Genomic DNA, 8,060 nt, shown 5'->3' with positions numbered 1-8,060 from the left:
TTACTTAAAGAGGTAAACTTTAGATACCAGGAAAGAAACATGTTATTTGGAATACATCATTGCGGGAGAAGGCTAGAAAGTTGGAAAAATAGAATGTTACTTGTTATAAGAATGAGCTCTAAATTTCTGCCTTTTCATGCATCTTTACCTACGAAACTAAATATTAAGGTGGGGATCAGTGCAAGTAGGAAAAAGAAAGTCTTATACAACACTGATGGTGATTACATAGTATAGAAATTTCATAAGTATTCTGGCTGGTGTATATAAAAACTCCTCTGGAGAGCTAATGATAGACCCTAGGGAATTCTGGTTCTAACAAAGCATCAATAAAACCAGCAGCAACTCCCCAGGAATCAAAGGCTATGATCGCCCCTCAAAGGGGCTGCTGACAGCCCAGCCTTTGAAAGAGCTACCAAAATCAATACCAATCATTAGACAATGACATTCAGAGGACATTGAGCACTTGAATGATTATGTCAGGGTGCCATTTGTCAGAGCCAAGCACTTGCATTTCCAAATGGCAAATCCCTTTCAGGAGCAGATGTATGACCATTAGGACCTGGTTATACTGAGAGCCTTGGAAACTTTTGCAAGCTGTTATCATTAAGCAAGTAATAACACTTCTTAAGTCTGCTTTGATGCATAATTAAGACGGGTTTCAACTCATCAGCCACCACGCCTATTGTCTGAAAGCCATCACAGAAAGGATAAATACGCCTGCAGTAAAATAAACTAGGGCAGAGTTAACAGCTTCCAGGTAAGCTACAGTGCCAGAAAGCTGGGCCTTCGAGCAGCAGCAGGACAGAGGCCCAGTCCCTGGCGCCCCATGTCACCAACCTGCCTTCCTCCCTCTGAACAAGCGATCAGGTGGGCATGTAGGGGGCTTGCTGGATCCCCAGAGTACAGGAAGGTGGAGGGACCTGGATGAGGGATGACCCTGCCCCAAGAAATAATTCATTCCTTTCCTGAGCTCCTCCACACAGCTAGGAACTAGGAACAGGCAGGCTTTTACACAAGAAAGGGTGGGTTCAGTCTCAGATGGCATTTCTGCCAAAGACCAAGGAAAAGACACTGCACTGGGCCCACCACTAGCAGCCTTGGCCACATCTGTGTGTTGAGTGTGGGCACTGCTGACGTTGTGCTGAACACTACCCTGTGGTCACCTTTCTACTAGGAGCTGCCTCCTCTGGGCAGATTCCATTCATCTGCCCTCAGCAGTCTGAGAAGAGTGGCTAGGAGCTGGTGGGGTGTAGTGGAGAGTGTATGGCCTTGGAGCTGGGTGAACCTGAGTCACGATCCTGGCTCACCACTTACGTAATTGCTGGGTCACTTCTTCCCTTTCCATTCACCTCCCTAGGCCTCAGCTTCCACAAGTATAAAGAGGGATTAATAATACTTATCTTTCATGTCTGTTTTAAGAATTCAAGATAATACATAGCAAAGTGATTGGCACAGAGTTGGTCAATGAAAGTGAAAGTTGCTCAGTCATGTGACTCTTTGTGACCCCGTGGACTACACAGCCCATGGAATTCTCCAGGCCAGAATACTAGAGTGGGTAGCCTTTCCCTTCTCCAGGGGATCTTCCCAACCCAGGGATTGAAACAAGGTCTCCCACACTGCAGGTGGATTCTTTACCAGCTGAGCCACAAGGTAAGCCCTTATGGTCAATAAATAATAGCTATTATTATTACTAATATATTATCCTTGGGAGTGTATGACTACATGGAGATGATTTGAAGTGGGGAGGGGAGAAAAGAGACGTTAGCACAAACAATGAAATGGGCTTCACTTGTAAGGAAGACTTTTCAGACCGCCATGCATCTCTCCTATAGAAACCCTGCCCCCCTCAAGGGTATCACAAGTATGAACACATTCTTTAATTAAGTTTCCCACAACCTTGTGATCTGCAGCTGACAAGTTGCATCCTGTTTACGTGGGTAGGAGAAACTGAGGTACACAAGATGACCCGATTCTCTGAGTGAGTCAGAAGCACTACCCAAACAGAAACCCAGGGGCATCACAGTGCTCACTCTTTATGGACCTGAACTGTTTTAACAAATGATTCATCTTTGTAGAAATCCCAATTAAAAAAAAAAAAAAGATTAGTCCTACAATGGAGAGCACTATGTTTGGGGCCACCAGGAAGTTCACATGCAGAAACCCCAGGCTGGGCTCCAACCCCATTCTGTGCCAACTCTTCCTCTTTTGATTGTGTCTGGTTCTCAAAGGAGTTGAGAAGGATTATAGACAAATAGAAGCCACAGCACACCTTCCTCTCTAAGGCCTTCTGGAGTCAACCACAGGACCATGTCCATGCTGGGCACCTGCCTATCCTCAGATTCTGGCTCTCAGGCTCCCCTGGCCAGTTCTTGAGCACACACCTTTCCATGCAGTAGGCTAATTTGGATTCAGTTCACTGAGCCTGAGCTGAGAACCTGCAGGGCCCCTGCTTGTTGTTGTAAAAGGAACCAGCTTCATCAGGGGAGTCCGCTTCCATCACTCTGCAGGATTTGATCTTGGGTTTTGTTTCCTGCTGGTTAGATTATTCTCCCAATTCTTGCGATCTAATGGCCTCCTGCATACACAGCCCTGGACAAGGGCCTTTTCTTATGAAACTTGGTAGCCTCACAAAGTTCAGAGAGGGTGAGACCAAATGGCTACCGGAGACCACTAAAGAAATCCCTTCTCTCAAATCCCTCTATTAGATGGTCTTCCACTGGAAGAACTTGAACCTGGAATTCTTTGCTCACTTAGTAGGGTAGTATCCTGATCTTACGCATTTAAGAGCATAGTACAAGGGAGGCACTTATAAATAGGCAACTGGCTTTGCATGTAGCAAAGTGACTTAACTATAATACGGAACAAAATGTCTGCTGAATGAATGAATGTTCCTTTTCTTGTTAACCTATACTCTTATTTCGTATCTTGCTATTTTTAATTGTACCTGAAGTGATGATGTACCAGTTCTTTAGAAATGCAAATTCAAATTATGAGAAACCTTTAGAGAAACCATCGGAATGTAGCTATATTCAGGACAGCAAATGCAAGGCCCAATCACCTATCTGATTAGTCATTTTTTTCTGCTGATTTGATGCAGAGTTCCGTCAGCTGTTACTATATTTCAGAGACCACAGGCATTCCTCTGTATGACCACATACACAGGGAGAGGAAACCAAAGCAACTTCTTGCCACAAGTTCAAAAAGCCAAAAAGCTCACAACCTAGGAAGGTCTCTCCACAGGCCTGGACGACTTTGCTGCCACGGTCACCGACACAATAGCAACATAACAAACATCAGAGCATCAGCTGGCTGGAGAGCTTGCTGTTAAAATCCATCTGGGCTCGGCCCCTGGTATCCTCTCTCCACTTTTGCTAAATTTATGGCAGTAGTTCAGAAGCTCTGCGACGCGGAACTGCTCCCTCTCCCCCCACATTCCTCCTGCCAATCCTCTTTGTAAATGTTTGTTTTAAATGTAATCTGCAGCTTTACTAAGATTATGTCCTGAGCACACATTTTTTTCGTCATCTGTATCTGTGCTAAGGGAGCCGATGCCTTCCCGCACCCTCAGTTCCCGCCCCCACCTTCACTCCTCAGCCTCTCCCCAGGCCTTTCTGTTCTGATTTCAGAAATCCAACCTTGCAGAATCCTTGAGGACAAGGATCACTCATTACCTTTCCTTTGTGTCTTCTCTGTGCCTCACACACAGGAGGCACTCGATAAATATTTTCAGCAAACTGGTCTGTTCATTGCTCCCTGAAGCACGTTCCCATCTCTGAGTTCTCGATGAAGCCTTGCCTCCTGCCAAGAATGCACTCTCTTCTCTTTCCCATTTATGCAAATCCTGACTGTCCCTGGGGACCAAAATCAAGCCTTCTGAAATCTCATAATTAACAAAGCACTTTTTTTTTTTTCCAATTAGTTTGGGTCTACAAGTTGTCTCCACAGTTAATCTGAAGTCCTGTAAACTCCATCTGGACTGAAGCAACTTGCCAGAACCAAAACCAAGTGAGAAAGGGGGTCCAGGGCCAAACGTTTGCCTCAGGGGTGATGTCTGGGGTCTTTCCAAATCAGACACTGGGATAACAAATGAAAGATGCCTACCTGGAGGTGGAATCTATGCAAGTGACTCAGACTCAAAGGCACAAGCGAAGGAACAGAATGGGTACAGAAGCTGAGGTTAGGATGTGGTCTGTCCAGAAGGATGCCCTAGGACAAGGCTTGTTGGCCATGATACTGATGTTGAAAGTCCAGGTCCTGCCCCATCAGGCAGGATGACCTGGCCCTTAAAGCAGTCCTCCCCAGTCCTCCACACTGACACTGCCCAGTAGGAATTGCTGATCCCTTATTAGAATACTTCCATCCTCACCTGGGATCTTGCACAGTGCTGTACACACAGCAGGAAGGAAAGGAAGCAGAGAGGGCAGAAGGGAGATGAGTGGATCGTTGGTCCACTCCCCTCGGCCAGTTCAGAAGGCCAGAGTGAGCCCAGGCATCCACCACCCTCACGTCCACTTGTCTTTAATAGCTGCCACTTCTTTCATACTTGGGGGATTGCTTTAATCTCTTTGGAAGGTTTTGGGTTTCTCAAGCACAGGGACTTCAACTCTCTTTTTTGTATCTACCCCAGGTGGCTGGAACTCACCTTTCCTGTTCCAGACCCTGTGTGTTATCTCTGAGCAAACACAATCTTGGTGGAAAAAGAGATTCCTATCTCTGAGGAAACAGGTGCTGGTTCCAGCCTCAAGCGTGGGGTCTCACTGCACTGCTCACAAGGGGCTCTGGGCAAGACTCTGCTTCCAGTTAAGCAAGGGCGACTGGGACACTGTTGTGAGTTCAGACACTCTGCCTTTGCCTAGTTTTCCACAGTTGCCTCATTCTCCATCCTACCCAAAACACACAAAGACAACTATGCCAAGAGGGGAGCAGTGCCATCTGCCTCCAATAAGCTTTCCCCAGACCTCTATTTAAGGGTGGAGGTAGGGGACTGTCTCATGATCCTTCTCACAGTCATTAGCAGAATCACCCCAGGTCCATGTTAATGGCCCCATCCGAGTCCTCCCAAACTTTCCACTGCCAAGTGCACCAAAAATGGACATGGTCTGAGCGTGACTTGAGCCTGGGCCTGCCCCATCTCTCTCCTTACTGTTTTTCAAGGCAGAATCACACCTATGGGAAAGCAATGTTAGTATCATGATGCCCCTCCCTCTGCTGCTACTGCTGCTAAGTCGCTTCAGTCGTGTCTGACTCTGCGTGACCCCATGGACTGCAGCCTACCAGGCTTCTCCGTCCATGGGATTCTCCAGGCAAGAACATTGGAGTGGGTTGCCATTTCCTTTTCCAATGCATGAAAGTGGAAAGTGAAAGTGAAGTCACTCAGTCGTTTCCGACTCTTAGCAACTCCATGGACTGCAGCCTACCAGGCTCCTCCATCCATGGGATTTTCCAGGCAATAGTACTGGTTTGGGGTGCCATTGCCTTCTCCCGCCCCTCCCTCTAACCACATGCAAAATTGGTAAAATAAGTGTATCAGGGGAATTCTGAGCAGTAAAAACAAAATCCAAATCCCTTATAAATAAATGAATGGAAAGTTCTGCTCATTCAGTGAAACCTGATTTCAGATCAACTGAGTGTAGAAACAGAAAAAAAAAAGCCCATGTTACAAAAGAGTGAATTAAAGCAGCCAAGCAAAACCCAAATGGCAAAATGGGGGAGGCGCGTGGTTATTTTCATAATCAACGAGAAAGAGGCAGGTCTACGGGAAAGAGAGGTGAACCGGGTCACAGCCTCAGAGAAGCAGCTCCCTGAGCAGACAGGTGGCTGGGACTCACCTTTCCTGTTCCAGGCCCTGGGCGTTATCTCTGAGCAAACACAATCTGGTCTCTTATCAGAGGACAGTGCTGACCCAGCACTTGATGCACATGGAGACTCCTGCTCAGGATTGGGACTACAACCCTGTGGGTTGGGAGCACAGGGGCTGTTGAATTCATTAATTACATAGATGAGAAAACCAAGTCCCAGAAAGATCTGTTCCAGGTCTTCTAAAAGAAAAATAAGATAACCAGAACTTGAATTTTGCTGTTCTAATGCCAAGTTTAGAGCTCCCTGCACAGGCTGGGGGGCCCTGGGGCCTCTGCTGGAAGGGAAGGAACTCAGCTGAGTAGTTGGTGAGGTCCCCTGGGCTTTTTTTCACCCCTTCTAAACAGGAAGTGAGAGAACAGACTTCCGGCCAGCTCCCAACCAGCCCTATTATTCCAGTGCAGCCCCCGGGCTCAATAGACTTTCGATGGCCATGAACTGGCCCTCCACCAAAGGCATGAGGTCAGCCTTACTCCTTTATGCCAAAGCTGCTTCTAGTAAAACACATCTATAAAGAGATTTCTCCTCGGAAGGCCCCAGTCAGCTAGCCAAAGGGAGAGAATGGGTGAGTGACAGGGCTTCCTATTTTAGGAAATCTGTCAGTTCTCTATCAGCAGAGCCTGGGCCTCCAGCCAACAGGTCCCTGGAGGGAGGAAGAATGGGTTGGAGGCAGCTGTAGAGAACTGGTGTCCCCACTTTGGGGACTCCTGGGCTCCAGAGAGGGGGTGGTCTCAGCCCCTGAGCTCAGGCTACAGCAGGATCACTGGCCTGGCCCCTCTTCCACCTCCATGGGAAAGAGGCTCCACTTCCCACAGCCTGGCCTGAGGCCACTGGGGAAGGGTGGGCGTTGAGGCTGTGCCCCTTCCCTTAGCAAAGTGTCCAGAGGCCAAGAGGCCCACATGTGTCCTCTACCCCTGAAAGGAAAAAGCAGTCCCTTGCTGTGTGACCCTGGGCAGTTTCCTCACCTGGAAAAGAGTGACAGCAACACCTCCTCCATAGAATACTGTGGTGACTGTGGCTGAAGCACCCAGCACCCCAGGCACTTGACTAGCAGCCATTGTCCCCTTCTCCCAGCAGATGTTCTGAATCCCGTGACCTCAGCCCCTCAAATATCTTGTTCTGTATCAAATACATTTTTCTCTGAAGCCCAGACACATTTCTCTCTACCCCAGTTTTGAATTCCTGTGTGTCTCTCTGGCATTTCTAGCCCTTAGTTCTACCGGATATTTTATCTACCAAGCAGGTATATCACATTCACTACAGACCCAGCACTTTCTGAGACCTTAACAAATCTGTTTTTCAAGATGCCAGTCCCAGTTGCACTGGGGAGGAGCACAAACAAGCCACACTTTGTTTGGGCTTCTGTGGTCAGAGGGACAGCACCTCGGTGCAACCCCTTTCTCCCTAATCATCACCTAAATTGGGCTTTCCCCCTAATGCTCCCAACAGCACACAAGAAGTGCTAAGGAAAATTTGGTGGCTAACCCTTGTCTCTACTTCCGAATACAATGTATGTCTTCTCTGGGGTGTTTTCAAACTCTTATTCTGCAGATTTCTGATGTTAATGTGTTATCTTTCTTTAAGAACCTTCTTGGGCTCAGCCCCTCCCACCAGACATTCCAGGACTGAAGCAACCTCAAGAGCAGAAGCCAAACTGCTGCGCCAGCAAATGCAGAGCGTGGACGCCCTCTCCTCTCAGGCCTCTCGGCTCAGCTACGGAGGACATCAGTAACTAGGTGAGGGCCGCAGCCGGAGGGGTAAGCGTCAGCAGCTTCCAGAGAATGAAGCAAGACATTTCAAGTCAAAACCTTGCACAGGCCCTGGGCCAGGGCAGCGTAATGCAGTGTGATTACAGGGAACAATATAAAAAATCAGTCTTAAACAGGCAGCCAGTGCAGCGCCTCTGAAAACAGACAACCATTAGGTCTTCTTCTCCCAGGAGCTGGCAGCTGCTACCTGGGGCAGCACAAACGGGAACTTTTTTAAACCAAAATAGTATCCTGGGTCTGAGGAACAATGAAAGACAAATGCCAAAGCTCAGGGAAGGGTATTTTATAAAGGCCTAAAGCATCTCTGCAGAGAGAAACTTAAATAAGATAAACCTGCTGAAGGGCTGTCATTTTTCCCACCACCCCCATCATCATTATGCTCCTATTAAATCATGATAGTGACAAGAAGGAGGCTCTATCATCATGCTCCTCATC

The 8,060-nt window shown here is 47.6% G+C and overlaps 1 long non-coding RNA gene across 2 annotated transcripts in view; it reads right to left on the bottom strand.

Moving 5' to 3' along the window:
- The window catches only part of LOC104989867, a 30,616-nt gene extending 24,488 nt beyond the window's left edge, over window positions 1-6,128 (bottom strand). The window contains exon 1 of one of the 2 annotated variants that reach the window (XR_825432.1): window positions 5,829-6,128. This is a non-coding gene — a long non-coding RNA (uncharacterized LOC104989867). Of the gene's footprint in view, window positions 1-3,671; window positions 3,778-5,828 lie in introns of those variants that run through there. The other variant, XR_825431.1, reaches the window with a different exon arrangement.
- Between the last annotated feature and the right edge of the window lie 1,932 nt (window positions 6,129-8,060).

The sequence above is a fragment of the Bison bison genome, unplaced genomic scaffold (genome assembly GCF_000754665.1).
Source record: "Bison bison bison isolate TAMUID 2011002044 unplaced genomic scaffold, Bison_UMD1.0 scf7180017864166, whole genome shotgun sequence".
Taxonomy (NCBI): Eukaryota; Metazoa; Chordata; class Mammalia; order Artiodactyla; family Bovidae; genus Bison; species Bison bison.
Note: the sequence above shows the minus strand (reverse complement) of the source record. Positions and strands in the feature narration are given on the sequence as shown.